General features: G+C 32.0%; 1 pseudogene; it reads right to left on the bottom strand.

Moving 5' to 3' along the window:
* Positions 1-7,314: 7,314 nt before the first annotated feature.
* LOC7456896 (uncharacterized) lies at positions 7,315-13,434 on the bottom strand (annotated as a pseudogene).
* Between the last annotated feature and the right edge of the window lie 3,324 nt (positions 13,435-16,758).

The raw sequence follows: 16,758 nt of genomic DNA, 5'->3' as shown, positions 1-16,758 counted from the left end.
CACCATTGAAACTTCATCTTTATAACCTTTCAAACAACATTTTGATATCAAAAACTATTTTTAAGCTCAATTGAAACTCAAAATTATGAGTTTTAAATTTTTCCAATTTGAAATTTCTAAGTATTACAACAGTCAAATTCAATCATCTTTAGGTTTAAAATTGATACAAATGAAACTTAAATCCATAAAACCTTTCACTTGATGGTGGTATCGTTTGTAATATGACTAAAACATAATAAAGGGTCCTCAATCATATTTAATGTGTTAAAAATAAAATAAAAGAGAATATAGGGAGTGTCAATCCCAAAAAAAAAAAAACAATAAAGGTTTTTTTATAGCTTAACATGGTAAATCGGGTATCAATCCAAACCCAAAATTAAAAAAAATAAGGGTTTCCATCTAGATGATGAACTAACTATTTGACTCGAATGGTGGGTTATATATTTTTTTCCAACAAAAGAAATTGTGTATATTTTCCCTCCGATGCATTTTTTATATAAAACATTATAAGTGTAAATCAAATTATATTAATAAATAAAAAAATATATCAATAATAACTAAAGACAAAAACTAGAAAAATCAAGAAACAAATATAGATCAAGATATTTGACCCGTATCAAAGATTTTTTTATTTAATTAAATAATAATAGAAATAGGCAAACATATGAAATTGGTTGAATAAATCAAATGGAAAAAATATTATGCAAGGTTACATATATTAGAAATATTATAAAAAAAATAATTTTTATTTTTAAAAATAAACTTCATTTACATAAAACATAAAAAAATATAAATATAAATATAAATTTATTAAAAAATAAATATTAAAAAAAGCAAAATTAAAAAAAGAAGGTCAGCGTGCTTGGCCCATTCGGAGAGGTCATGCGAGCAGGCCTGCAAGTGTAGGCCCGTGCGCGTGGGCCTTTTTTTTATGGGTCGGACGACAAAATTAGACAACTTGTCATCTACTTTTCCACGAATTTTAACTACCATATTAGTTAAAAAATCAAGGCTGATGATTTTTCTACCTATAAACTCATTTTTTACTCTAAACACCTAAAACACACTCTAGACACCTTCATAAGCCCATCAACGACCTAAAAAACCGCACAAAAACTTAAACAAAGAATCTTTTCAAACTTAGATCTGATTTTTTAGGCACTTTAAAGGGGAAAAAAACACCAAAGCAGAACTCTCATTACCAAATAGAACTCGTTAAAACCAAGATTAACCATTTTGGTGGCGTAAATCATCTTTAAGTAAACACTATGAACATTGAGTCCATAATGAGTTCAAGATGTTTTGTAAAGGGTTCCATGGTGTAATTTACAAAGTGAATCCCCATACCTTTTAGTGTGCTACTAGTATATTCGTCTTTCTATACTTTTTCTAAACTTAAAAAAATTAATGAGTATGGAGATTTGTTTTTACAGTATCATTAAATTCAATCAAGCAATTTGAGCTTAAAATCTACCAACTCGACTTTTTGTTTAGCTCAAGTTTTGAATTAAACCATGTGGGAGCTAATCCAAAGTGAATTATTCAATTTAATGGGTCCAAAGATAATTTGGATGACTGGTAAAAACATGACATAGCTTTTAAAAAAACTTTAAGATGATAAATTTTTTTTTTATATTGAGACGATATTAAATTGGATCAACTTCAGTTACCCTTCGACCTGGATTATGGACTTCAATGAGTTTAATAACTTTTTGTTTTTGTAAATTATTTTTATTTAATTTTATGATAACATTAGATGCTTTCAAAATCGAGCATCAACAAAAAAATCAAATGGAATACGATGAAAATGAAAAACAAATAAAAAAAAATATCAAAAAAAAAAAGACCAATCAAAAGAAATATTATCATAATTGAATTTTTTTTCTCCATTATTTTTTTAATCAAAATAATACCATTTTTACTTTATAGCTGAATAAAAAATCAAGTGATTAGCTAGGAGAAATCATGTCAACACCCATTGACTTTTTTTTTCCGTAACATTTTTTTTATCAAAATAATGTCATTTTTACTTCCTACACAATAAAAAATTTGATTGACCCTAGTAACCCCGGTTATTCCACCTAACACATGACTTGAGACATGACGAAGGTCAACTCTCGGGCCAAGTTTTAAAAGGATGATAAAAAAAAATAAGCATCAAATGTCAAGTTTTAAAAGGATGATAAAAAAAAATAAGCATCAAATATGATTTAAAAATTCAATGAAATTAAACAATGAGAGATTAAATTGCCACAAAATAATTAATCAAGAAGAGAACTCAAAATAAAAGAAATTGTAATTATAAGAATGAGGATCAAATTCAACAAAAAAAAAGGAACTAAAATCAAATGATTAGGGATTAAATCAAAAAATAAAATCCAATCAGAAAAAGATTAAAAGCAAAATAAATAGAAATCAAATGAATGAGGATCAAATTTGATAAAAAAAAACATAAAAAATCAAATGTCAAGGGATGAAATTGAAAAACAAATAAATCAAATTCGATACAATTAAAATTTGAGAACCACTTTGCAATTTTGCAAGGCCATCACATATTTTGAGGTGGAGAAGAGAGAAAAGAGAGGGGATGAGAAAAATTGTCTTTGGAACTCATTTATGCCATAGATGCTAACATGCATTGTCCCACAATATAGAGGGTGGCACGCTGCTTCAGACGCCGCTCTGGAATGCTACCAATAGCCACCGTGAGGCGCCGCAAGCACAACTCAAAGGGCACGGACACCTCCTAGAGCACGTGCCAACTATTTTTTTTAATTATAGAAAAACCATAACACCCTTGTCCCATGAGGTAATTACAAGAAAGCAAAGGTTAAAAAACCAAAAGTACCTCTTGATCTTAGGCAAACAAAAGTTGACCCCAGAGGCTATGAGGTAATTACATTGTACAAAAAATATGCAAATCCGAAAACGCCCCTTAGACATTAACGGTCTTGTTGTTTTTTTAAAGGCATAAGAGTAATTACATTGTGCAATACATATATGAAAATACAATTCTACCCCTAAGTGTGTGTTCATTTTTTTTGTTATTGTAAGGCTCATCAGTCTTTTTACTATGGATTGTACTATGCACAATCCATAGTAAAACACTGATGAGTTTTAGTTTTATTTGTAATTTTTAAAAGCGTTCCATTACGATGAATTAATAAAAAAAAACTAAAAGAGATAGAGGTGAAGAAAATATTGTAGCAAGAATTACTATAATTCTACATTCATGAGCATTGTCAATTATAGTAGTGAATCCATAAAGTTTTTTTTTTGTTTGGTCAGGTAATTTTTTTAATTTCATTATTTTAATATTTGTTTGATTCAAGATTGGACAACATAGTTTGCTTTGGTTGGGTTCGTATGTGATTCTCATGTTGTCGGAAAAAAAATCTGGAGTTTAGTTTGGGAAAAACAAATTCGATTTCATTGGTTGATAACAATTAAAGCTTCAAGAACAAAATCAACACTTGCCAATTCAAGGACCAATTTGCATGAAAAGAGACAAATTTGGGTAAAGTGGTTGGCGCGTGCGACAGATGCGCTAACGAGTAGGGGAGGCCACCACACTTAGGTGGTACATGCAGTAGCTTCTGACATCCTATTCAACCCTTCGTTAGTGTTATCAAGACCCTCTCGCCACGTTTTACCGCCATATATGGCGCGTGTCAGCAATGGGTTTTGGGTTTGACTTTAGTGACCCATTCCTTTTCTCTCTCATTTATTTCTCCTCAACTTGATTTCCAATCTCACAGTCTAAAAAATACTGGAGAGGGTTTTCAATTTCTTTAAATATCATATTTGACCCTTAATCTTTTGATTTTTATTTTTAATCACAATTATTTTTTTCAATATTAGGTATATTGGGAATTGAGTTTTATAATTGTTTTCAATTTATATTCTAAAGGGTAATCTCAATCTCATGACTCAGGTTATGTGTTTGAAGGGTTTTCTTGGGTTGACTTATTTTCTTTAGTATTTTATTTAAAATATATTTTTTTTAATTTCATCCTTCAACAATACGTTGAGTTTCATCTTTCAACAACAATTGGGTTTTTTTTTGTTTTTTTTAGTTTTTTTTTCTACGAGGTTATTGTGATCTTATAACCCAGGTCATGAATTTATTAAGTTGACCTAGGTTGACATATGTTTTTGCCTGTTGTTTTTTTTTTATATAGAATTTTCTTTTCTAGTTTCATCATTCAACAATGATTTAGGCTTCATATTTATTTTCAATTTGCTTTATATGAGGTTATCTCGATCTTATAAACCCCGTCGTGAATTCAACGGGTTAACTTGGGTTGATTTAGGTCTTTTTCTTATAATCTTTTTTAAAATAGATTTTTTTCTCAATTTTATTCATCAATATCAGGTTGGTTGGGAATTGAGATTCAATATTTTTTGCAATTTGTTTTCTATGGGGTTATTGTGATCTTATAACTCGAATTGACTCTATTTTTTTTCAATTCCATCCTCTGATCTTAGGTTGATCGGGAATTAGAATTCATAGTTTTTGTTTTATTTTTTTTTTCTATAGGGCTATCACAATCTTATTACCCGTCCACAAGTTTCGTAGGTTAACTCTGTTTGACTCATGTTTTTTTTTAATAACAAATATTTTACAATTTCATCCTCCAACATTAGGTTGGTTAGGAATTGGATTCATAGTTTTTTTTTTTTAATTTTATTTCTATGGAGTTATCACAATCTTATTACCCGTGTTGCAAATTTTTTGGGTTAACTATATTTGACTCAATTTTTTTAATAGAATTTTTTATATATATCCATCCTCCAAGATTGGGTTGGTTGGGACTTAATCTTCATATTTTTTTTCAATTTGCTTTCTATAATATTATCTCATTCTCATGACTCGTGTAATGAATTCAATGAGTTAACATGGTTGACTCGATTCTTTTTTATCCTTTTTCTAATTGAATGGTTTTTAAATCCATCTTCTAATGTTAAGTTGGTTTGAAATTGAGCTTCATGATTATTTTTCAATTTATTTTTTTATGGGGTTATTTTGTTCTCATGACTCGTGTCTCGAGTTTGACGAGTTTACCCAGCTTGACTCAAGTCACCTTTTTTATTTTTTTTATTTTTTTTCTTGAATTTCATCTTTCAATTTTTGGTTGTTTAAGAATTAAGTTTCATGATTTGTCTCAATTTGCTTTATGTGAAGATTATCACGGTTTTATAACCTGAGATGTGAGTTTTGTAAATTAACCATAATTTACTCGGGTAGTTCTAGTTCATCACCATCTCAATATATAAAAAAAGATTATATTTCATCTATCATTATGTTAGTATTTAAAAAAGATGTCTTTCAATATGCATAAAATCTTGATTTCATTAAGCAGTTTTTTTCAGCTAGAAATCATGTTAGTGCGATGCTTTATTACTATTATTTTTACAAGTTGGCACTTACAAGATGAATGACCGGTGCAGAACAATGATAAGCTAATTAAAGTTATATGTTGCTCTCACTTTTGATTGTTAATTAATAAAATGTAAGTAATGGGAAAATATAAGATGGGAACTTACAAATCTAAAGATTGTTTTAATTGATCACTAATTGTTATCAAAAAAACCAAATAGCATCAATATTTTGCTTGCTTTAGAGCAAGATTCATTACATTGTAAATTTTTACAGTGTAATAACATTCCAAATAAAGAAAAATAGATGCAAAATGGTTGAATGGAGTAAATTAGTCTCTTTATATTTTTATTGTATAATAAAATTACTAATTTATTCTTAGAATAAAAAAACAATTGCTTGCATGACAAGGGCTTCATGGTCTTTTTGTTTTTTTCAAAACAATTAAAAGACTAAAATACTCTTAGAAAGAGAAAAATGCTAAACAAAATTAGGGTTTTTTTTTTATCTATTTACCATGATTTATTTTTGTTATTCTCAATTTGAATGAGAGAAAAATCAATCTTTTAATAAATAATAAATATTATAAAAAAAAAAAAAGTTTTTAGTGCGTGCTATATACGTGCCAGTGAATGAACATCGTCCATGCCTTTATGGTGGCACGTGCACCAATGTCTGACGATCAAAAATTATCAACCACTATGTCTCCTAAAAGGTCATGTGGCAACGCAACCGATAGGATGGAGCTTTAATTCATGATGGTAGGTTTTTTTTCTCATCCCCTATATTTTCTCTCTCCTGTTATGGATGCAAGTCAGACATTTTAAAATTCAATTGTGTCATTTAGTTTGTATTTATTTTAATTTTGACCCTTATTGTTTTGATTACTATTTATGTTGATTTTTATGCTTTTTTTTAAAAAAAATTCAATTTTGTCCCTCAGTATTTTATTTTATGTTATTGTTGTTTCCAATCAGGTCCTTATTCTTTTTATTGTTGTTTTTTTATCCTCTTCTTGATTTTTTTCTATTTTATCCCTAAATATTTTATTTCATTTAATTTTTTTTATCTAATTTGATCCTTATTCTTTTCATTACTATTTTTTATCCTCTTCTTGATTCTTTTTTGTTTTTAATTTAGTCCCTAATTATTTTCTTTCAATTAGTTTTTGTAACAGATTTGTTCCTTATTGTTTTCATTGCTATTTGTTTGAATTTTTAACTTTTTATGATTGAAAATTTTGCTTTGTTATTTGTTTAGATTCTTTTTATTGAACTTTGAGTTTTATGATTTTTTTCGCTTTTCTTTTCATAGATCTTATCTTGATATCTTATTCCAGATTATGTGTTAATCAAACTCTTTCATATTAATTTAAATTATTATCGCATAAATATTCTTTTCCACATTGAAATTTTTTTTAACCTAACTCGCAACATAACACAGGCAAGCCATGTAGTATATATCCTGGAAGTTGTTGTTTTTAGTCTCTTGATACTTCAAAACTCGAGGTTGAAGCTACCTCCATTCAATTTCTTGCTACCCACGCACGCATTCAAGCCCGATCAATCCTATAGTTATTAGCCATCTAAAAATCAACTCAAACTCTAAAATCTGTTTACAGCCTCTGAAGTCAGATACAGAACATCCCCTAAGCTGTCCTGCATCAAACCACTGTTTATAAATCACTATGTACAAATCCAGAGCAGGATCACGAGATCAGGCTACCCCATCTGCAAGATTTTGGTTGATACAATGCGTGCACCCCATTTTGCAAGCCATCGTGCCAAATAAAGGATTAGATATGCTCCAAAATCATGTTTTGGTCAGTGTTGGAATCATATCCTGAGAATTAAAATGATGGGGCATAGCAACTTGGGTTGGTGGTATCACACCAAAATATTGGCGACAACAAAATTCGAGAAGACAACAAGAACTATGAAAAAAAGTTAAGAATAGAATTGGAGAGTAGAGATGAGAGAAAAAGAATTTCTCTTTTAATCCCTTCCAGTATCAGCATGTAGTTACAACTATGCCACTCTTCTAACAATGGCTATACAGATTAAGAATATTGCTTTCTTGTTTGACCATTTTATAATCTTCCAAAAATTACTAACGGAATGATTTGTCAGGGCAAGGATGCCATCAGTCTCTTATGCTAACGCCGGTCTTTTGTTCACTTCTATTCTGCTACCACAACTTGCTGCACAGAAATTCACATTTTCTTTGAAACTGTGTTGGCTCTCTAAGTTATCAACTCCAGCTACCTCAAGCATTGATAGGACTCTGGGTGCCATCTTGAAAACAGTGTGTTTTGAGCTTTAAAATAAAAGCGAAAGCACCATAGCAGGGGATGTGCATCACTGCTACAGATAAGTACCTTCAAATAATTGCCATATATTTCTTTAGAGTGAAGACACTTTGTATAAAGGCTTCATTGGCATGATTCTTGACAGAACACTAAGATTGTGCAAGTTAAATCACAAAACTTAAGGGGATGGAGTGATGTTTAAGAGTCAATACCATAAAGGAGCATACGGAGATGACAAGTCAAGGAAAGGATATGGCCACCTGTATAGAAAAAAACAGAACAGTACAGTGAGAAAACAATAATAAAACTTGATTTCATAAAAAAAGGAGAAGAGGAAATGGTTTTACCAAAGTCTGAAAATGGCATGGACAATCCACTGGAATAGGACATATACTATAGTCCAGATGAAGAAATACGCGATCCGAAACAAAGGAAACCTCTGAAAGTGATAACAAGTTCAAATTTGTAATAATTTCATTGAAGAAGCTGGAAAATGATTTGTGGAACGAGCCAAGGAAGCTCACCAAGCAATTTAAAGCAGTATCACCAAGTAGGAAAACGGCATTGAGTGAGTGCATACTGATAATCAACTGCAATGAAAAAAGAACGATACATTGTTTAGAAAACCAAGAAAAGAAGCAAATTAGTCATTAAGCTGTTTATCTTTATCTACTGAGATGCCGATATGAGTGTGTGTGACCTTCATGGATAAGTGCAGGATATGGTTTTATTCTAAAAGTAACACTAGTTGGAGAAGTAATGATAACTTACAGCATTTAGATGGTAATCTTTGCTTGCAAGAAACGGGACAAGGACGAACCAAAAGACAGAGTCTGTGAGCATAACAGCCCCTGCATTCATCTGTTTCCATGAATGAGAAGTGTCAGCAACTTACCATATTCAAATTGTTGAATCCATATAATCCATGATGTATACAAAGTAAAAGGAAAACGGCATAAAAGCATTGGCGAGCAGGACTTGTGTCCACCTGATTTACTGCCTTCCCTTATTCTTCTGGTTCCTGACTGAACTTTCCGATTTCAAATATGAACGTTAAGAAAGAGTAGTCCCTTAGTGAAATGACCCTGTTTTTCAGCTCTTATGCCTTGGTATGGACCTCTTAATTTTTCATAAACAGACGAAAGGTTGAGCCACAAATCCTAACAAGGAACTACTCATAATGGGATTGAGAATTGAGCTTTCATGTCACATTAAACTGAAGTAAAAGCATATTAGAACTTTCAAGTTCCTGAGTCAGCATTCGCAGACAGACTATGTTCTAATGCTAGATGTATAAAAATGTTCCTTACAGGTTCTGATTGAAAACGAGCTCATTACATTAAGAATCTCATTTGAATAAAATATGAAAGTACAATATATTTGGCCAAATTTACCCAGTGATTTACAGACAAGTTACCTGAAAAATGATTTGAAAGATGAAAGCCCATTTCCCTGCAGGTTGGCGAACATCAAGTATTTCATGGGAGTTTGAACTTTCCATAGCCATGGAAGTATTAGAACCTTTTCCAAGTGCTGAAGTTACACAACATCCTTGCTCTGCATCTGCCTCTACAATATCAACCTTATCACCACCAACTCTTTTGTGATATTGGTAACATCCACGCATGGAGAGCAAGGAACCAAGCTGCAAATAAACTTGAGATTACCATTAAGCAAAGAGCACATGTAGGAAAAAATCAGGCTAGTAGTCTCTTTGATGACATAAAACTCACCCCAAAATAAATTGTGACTGAAGTAAAAGTCCACCTGTTCAGGACCAAGAAACATTAGCAATCAATAACATTGAATATAATTGGTGAAATCAATAATTCAAACATAATAAAAAGTATGAAATTTATACTAAGCAAGAGATAAACTCGAGAAAAAGGACATCTTACTGGGTATAGTAGTAAAATATGCTGCCTCCATCCATCAAGACTGCAATTGCAAGCAACACCGACAGCACAATGAAAGCAAAAAGTCTGAAAACTAGCAACCAGGCAGGGTGGATTCCTTTCAGGCATGGCCTCCAAGTTTCATCATCATACAAAGATGCTTCTGCTTCTTGCTTGTTCTCTCCACTATCACGTTCCACTTTGCAACGACGTTCATTTTTCCATATAAGAAGAGATGCAGTAATCATCAAGATTAAGACCCAAGTGGCACAGAGGAAGAACCTCCAGTTAAGCCAGTAACTGGAAAGGGTTGTGTTGGCAGTCATGACTGGTTGCCAGGTATCTTTGGGAGATCCTGTTATAAAACTCATTCTGTCACTTCTACTTTTCTGATTGTTCACTATCTATTTATGATTAATGGTTTGATGTAGAAGAAGAAATGTTTTCACACTTTCTTATGGAAGAAGGAATGAAGCTGAATTTGGAACTTTGGAAGTTGAATGAAATGAGATAGAAAATCAAGTGATAACCAAAAAAATTCGTTAGAATGCTGGAAAAAAAATGGAATTTGACTAAAAATAAAGCGTATTGGTATCCTTTCCTGAGGGGAAAAATGAAGAAATTGTTATGAGAATCAATTCAAAGGGCAAACGAAGAGAATGATTGAATTAATGGGAATAACAGAACAGTTCTGAGAAAATAAAGCTTTGAGAAATGATGTGTGACACACATATTACAGCTACAGTTCTATGAACCAAGTAAGAAGAATAGATTGGTGGCAGAGTTGGCTCAAATCCACATTCGAAACACACAAATATTCTTGAATCCACGCTAAAACATGAAAGCCAAGCAGAGTTTGTAGATGCCATAAACAGACCACATTTAAGAGAAGATAGAGAAGAGCTCCTATTAGTTATATTTATATATATATCTCAACATCACAGCAACCAGAGAAGATTTGGCCCAACGGGGAAGTTCAAAATATCAAAACCCCATTTTGATTTTGATCTCATCAACGCCTTAAACTAATCAGAGATTCCAAACTTTTGGTGGGTTCTTGCACAGAAAGATAAAATGCAAGCTTATTGTATTAAAAATTTGAACACACAAAAGAAGCAACCAAATTCTAAGGGAAGGGAAGGTTGATACTTACAAGGGAAAGCAAGAACAATGTTGTGGTGTATAAGAGCCTACAAGAAGATGCTTTGCTTCTTTACTTTGGAGAGAAACTAAATAAAGGAGAAAAATAAAAAAAAATAAAAACAATAAAAGAGAGAGGAAGATACAGAGAGAGGATAAAAGAATGGTCTGCTTTGAGCATACGCTTCTCACCTTTTCACTTCTTATTATTTCAAGAAAAGAAAAACAAATCGTGAAAATAGACCTGACACTTTGTACAGTTACATCCTCTTTACATGCATGCAAATATAAATTTGTTAAAAATATTCGGGTTTTTGTCACCTTTTCCCAGATAAGTTTTTCCTTAATATTTCTTACCACTACAAATTTTTAAAGAGAGACAGGGACAAGATACCAAATTATTTGGATACTGTGTTGGGAATACTACTAGCTTTTCCAAGTACAAGAAAGGCCAATCGCCTACCAAGAAATAAAGCAGCTCAGAACATGGAAATGAATGACAGTGGTCACTGTAGCTCCAGATCTGAAGATAGGAATTGAGTTTTGACTGTGATTTTGTAAACATTCATTGAGTTATAATTGAGCATGATTTATCTATCAATAAAGATGAAGATTATCAACCTAAACCAAAACAACCTCTCCATTTTGGGAACTTTTGTGAGGGTAAATGTAGGAATGATGGGTCTTATTAATCATATAGTATGCGGACAGAAATCATGATGTTAGCTTTTTAGCCATGATCAGTACAAAGCTGAATTGTGAAGATCTATTTTGGTATTTGCATGTTCTGATGGGACACTTGCTAGCGATGCATCGATGGTCAAGAAAGTACTACATGGCTTGTTTAAATGAACGAGGCACAGGGGACCCTGTTGGGCATCTTGATCGGCTTGTAAATGAAGCTGCAAGGGAAGAGAATAAAACGTGAAGCACAGGATTGTTCACGGGCCATAAAAGGGGTGATTTGATTTGCATTACCGCGAGGTGACCTACATTATCTGCTCGTCTTTTAGCTTTTATATGCCCCAACATCACCGGCTTTTCCATGCCTCCTCTTTTAACTTTCACTGTTTAAGTAGCCATTGAATAGGATTAAAATCAGGGGAAAAAGCAAGGAGTCGGTAGGGAATTGTATATAATTTTTATTTTTCTTGTTTATTTGGGACTCATCCATAATTCAAGCACAAAGTTTAAGTAACAATCAGGCAATCAAAGGGGGTGGTGAGAGTGGCAAGGGGGGAAGATTTTTGGAAGAAATTAAGCCTGACAACAACTATCAAACAGCAGCAGATTTTGTGACGTGTTTAAGATGGGGACAAACTTGGTTACCAAGCAAGAACGCGTTACATTAACATTAGCCACACGCTACAATTTACTTTGTGATGGGGCAACCTTAAATTGAACTGAGGTATTTTTGAAAATAAATTAATAAATCCTAGGTTTATGGTCATGGAATCAATCAATCAATCAATAGATCCAATGACTGCCTAACAAGGTTAAGTCCTATAATTTAATAGATAAACTCGGCTTCTTGCATGCCATTTCAATAGATTGTTCCTTGCTGTGATTTGTCTTTATAGTATAAATTTAACAAATTGTAAGAGAAGCAAGCCATGCGGATAACATGGAGAATTTATATCAAATAGCAAAAAGAAAACAGCGCAAAAATGAATAAAAATCTCATAGCAGTACCACACACAGACAAGAGCAACTGGTAGGTAGGTCAATATGCTATCATCCAAAAAACAATTTATTGACATGGGAATTCCAAGCACATGAATTCGAACCAGCAGGCAGCAAGAGTGCGAGACTGACAATGAAACTTTATATGAAATGATACCATAAATTTAAGTTTTGTGCTAGCGGTGGTTAAGATTGCTCATGAGCCATGACCCCAAATTAATTAGAAGAGGGAGGATCCAAGATTGCAGCAAGAAGAATAATTTTTCCTAATAATTAAAATGGATTTGGCAGTTGCTATTAGTTACACAGCTCGATGTTTAACAATGCGACGGGGTTATAATTAACTTGCGATTGAATAATTTGCCAGGTATCAGAGAGACAGCAGAGGAACTGAAGTCTTGATTCTCGTATTCATGCATGTATAGCATATTTCAGAATTAAGCCATCGTTTGGTTGCCAAGAAAAATCAGAGGGGATAATTATTGAAGTAAAAATTCTGACAAAACATTCGACTAGATTATACAATGGAACCCCCTGTGTATATAATACACACACACACACACTTAAATATTGGTCCTTGATATATTTTCATAACCTTTTCTCCTAACTTATATCATGTCTCTATTGCAGCCAGCCAGCCAACCATAAGGAAGTGAGCATAGCTTGTCGGTGATTTTCATCACATCAATAGGTAATGAGAAGATTCCTGGGGAGGAACGGAACAATACATGTATTTGTGTTCTTATGCAAGAAAAGACAGGATAAAGATTAAAAACAGCTCAAACATTGACATCAAAATCTTTAAAGAATTGTATGCAAACATTGCTACTAAATTTATACTAGCTAGTTGACACAGAGAAAGATAGAGATACACCTGCCATGTTCTGGTGATGAGGGGATTCCTAATCTTGCTCTTGAGTTGTTAACTTTTAGACAATATTATTGCAAGAAACAGAAACGAACGAGGCATGTATAAAAAGCATGGACAGTGATCAAGAAGCGTCTCTTGAGGAAGTGAGCGTAAGGAAAACACTTATACTTCATGCATTTCCAGTGATGTCCGGTGGAAAAGAAATGCGTCCATGCATGTATTTGCCCCGAGAATTGGGGACACAAAATGTTTTCTGTGTTCATGAAATTGTAGAGATTAAATTCTTGTTTACTCTCTGGGTCTTCATCATGATTATAACTTACTCCTTCATGTTTGAGAACCTATAACTTATTACAATTCATGTTGGTTTTTTCTCAATTCCAAATGTAACATTCAACACACTACCAGAAAATTGTCAAATACAAACAGAAATACTGACAGAAATAATACCATAAAAAAATTACAGTGTCATTTACCAATGGAATAGTATCTTATTATTTCCCTTGGTATTCACCGACGGAAATTTTTTGTTGGTAACTACCAAGGGAATTACAATTGGAAATGAAAAAAATGAAGAAGAAAAGAAGAAAAAAGACGTGTCATTATCACAGACAAAATTACCGATGAAATATGTTCGTCGCTAATATCCGTCGGTAATATTCAAGTTATAACCTGACAGCTGAACACCCTCTCCCACTCCCTCATTTCTTCTTCTTCTTCCTTTTTATTCTGTAGAAAATAGCGCACAAGACCCCCTTATTTTATCACAAATCATGCTCAAATTATCACAAATTTAGCCACCCAACACTTATTATGTCGGCATCTTGTTCTGATTCAATTTTTTTGAATATTCACCTCATCAAGTAAGCAAAACTACCCATTTTTTTGTTGTAACCCATTTTTAAAATGTTAGTTTTTTGGAAATTTTATATATTTAGTAAATGTAGTTTGTTTGTGTGTTTACTTGTTTTATAGCTTTTTCGTATAGAAATTTGTTGTATAAATATATGATTTGTATATGTTAGGATTTGTTTGAGATTTTGAAAAATTATATTTGTTTGTCATTTGATGAAATTGAGTTTGATTTTGTAACTTAGATGATTTATAATGAAATAAATAATGGTTTATCTAACGGGTACGTTTTATATTTTATCAATTTTATTATTAAGTTGAAAATTTTGGTAAATTTGAAGGAATTTGAATTTTTAGGGGAAATTAATAATGATTTAAGGGTACTATTAAATAGATTGAATAAGTTTGAGTTAAACCAATGATATTTAATTAGTTGGGTGCCGATACTTTATTTAGTTCACATTATTAATTAATACATGTTGTTATCAATATTCTATATAAGGTTTCATATAAGTAGTGGATGGTTATTCGTGGATGTATCGAGTTTCACCTGAAGGGTTACACATGATGGATTATTATAATGGAGTTGATGGTTTTATTAATTGTGCACTATCAAACCCGAAAAATATTGTTGGAGAAGGTATTAGATGTTCATGTAAGAAATGTAAAAATAAAGTTTCTCGATCCAAATATTGTTAATGCATCTTCTATGAAAAAGGTTCATGGAAAAATATTTTTGTTGATTTGCACATAAAGAACCATATGTTCTTTACAAGATCATATAGAAATGATGGTTGTGTCAACTTTTAGTTCTAGCAACGTGCATAAGTTATAGATGATAATAGTAATCATTATATGAGTATGGTTATTGATGCAATAAGAATGAATTAGGGTGATATGTGTGAATGTTTAATTATAAATGAAGAACCAAATGCGGACGCAACCATGTTTAAAAAAAAAAAAGATTTTGACAAACCATTAAGAGGATGGGTGCACAAATCATATTAAATTATTGATCATTGCACATGTGTTCACTATCAAGTCAAATTATAGGTTGAGTGAGGCTGGTTATGATAAAATTATCGAATGGGCAAGAAGCATTTTACTTGAAGGGAATAGGCTGAAAGAAAACTTCTATGATGTTAAATCCATGATGAAACCATTTAGTCTAGGATACTAGAAAATTAACATGTGTCCAAACTTCTGCATATTGTACTACCTAGAAAATATAGATTTAACCGAGTGCAAAACCTATAGGCATGCTCGGTATAAACCCAGAACTAGCAGGAGTAGGACTTTTATCGCACATAGAAAACTAAGATATTTTTCAATCACTCCTATACTGCAAAGGTTATTCATGCCTTTAAAGACCATTGAACACATGATGTAGTTGATATAGTCATGGTGCACCATTCTAATGGTTAAGTTAGAAACAGTTTAATATAGTGCATCCTCAGTTTAATTTCAATTCATTCAGGTTATTTTCTTATTCACCAATGATACTCATGGTTTACAATTTGCTACTCGGGATGTATATGAGACTAGAGTTCATAATTTTATCTACAGTCATACCCTTTTCTAATAGTCCAAATAGGAATATAGATATTTGTCTTTGACAAGTGATTGATAAGTTGAAACAAATGTGGTCATCTAGAGCTTTGACATATGATGTCTTAAGGAAACAAAATTTTTAAATGAATGCAGTTTTGATGTGTACTATCAATTATTTTCCTGGATATAAAATGGTTTTTGGTTTGAGAACTCGTGAAAAATTAGCATGTGTAAATTGTATGGAAAATAATAAGACCTTCATCTTAACAAATAGTGGTAAAGTGTTTTTTTATTATCATTAGAGGTTCTGGTTAACCAATAACAAGTACAGAAATAACAAAAAGAACTTTTTTATAGGTAGAGTTGAAAAGGATGTTGCTCCGTCGGTACAGTCGGGTGAATAATTGTATGACGTGGTCTTACAGTACGAGGGCATTGTTTTTTATTTTCAATCCGGTAAACAAAAGTTTTTTAGTTTTGGTGTGATCCAAAATTAGGTGAAGTGAAGTATTTTTTGGGAGTTTTCTTATTGAAAAACTAATTTCTTTTGTCATAATCTAGATGTCATGCATATTAAAAGGAACATGTTTGAAAATGTTTTTAACACGGTGATGGACATGAAAGGGAAGACAAAAGACAACATGAATACTATAATAGATATATCTTTGTTTTGTTACCGTGGTTAATGATGGGTCACGGGTCGCAAAGCCTAAAGTCAGCTTTGTCTTAGACAATAATGCATAGTTACTTGTCTACCAATGGTTTATAAGTCTGTGTTTTCTTTATGGATATGCTTCGAACATATTTAAATTGGTTAATTTAGAGGATGAAAAATTGTATGAATGAATAGTCATGATTGCCACGTGTTTAGACAAACACTCATTCCACTTACTTATCGGAATTTATTGTCAAAATGGATATGAGATGCACTCATAGAGATCAGTTACTTTTAGAGATATATACTCTAACAAGTTGTATACCCAACACATGGAGAAAGCTTGAAATGAATATCATCTAAATAATCTGCAAACTTGAGATGATATTGTCATCATCTTTATTCAACTCAATGGAGCATCTA

Source organism: Populus trichocarpa, chromosome 12, assembly GCF_000002775.5.
Source record: "Populus trichocarpa isolate Nisqually-1 chromosome 12, P.trichocarpa_v4.1, whole genome shotgun sequence".
NCBI classification, from domain to species: domain Eukaryota; kingdom Viridiplantae; phylum Streptophyta; class Magnoliopsida; order Malpighiales; family Salicaceae; genus Populus; species Populus trichocarpa.
This window is presented reverse-complemented; position numbering and strand designations above follow the sequence as displayed.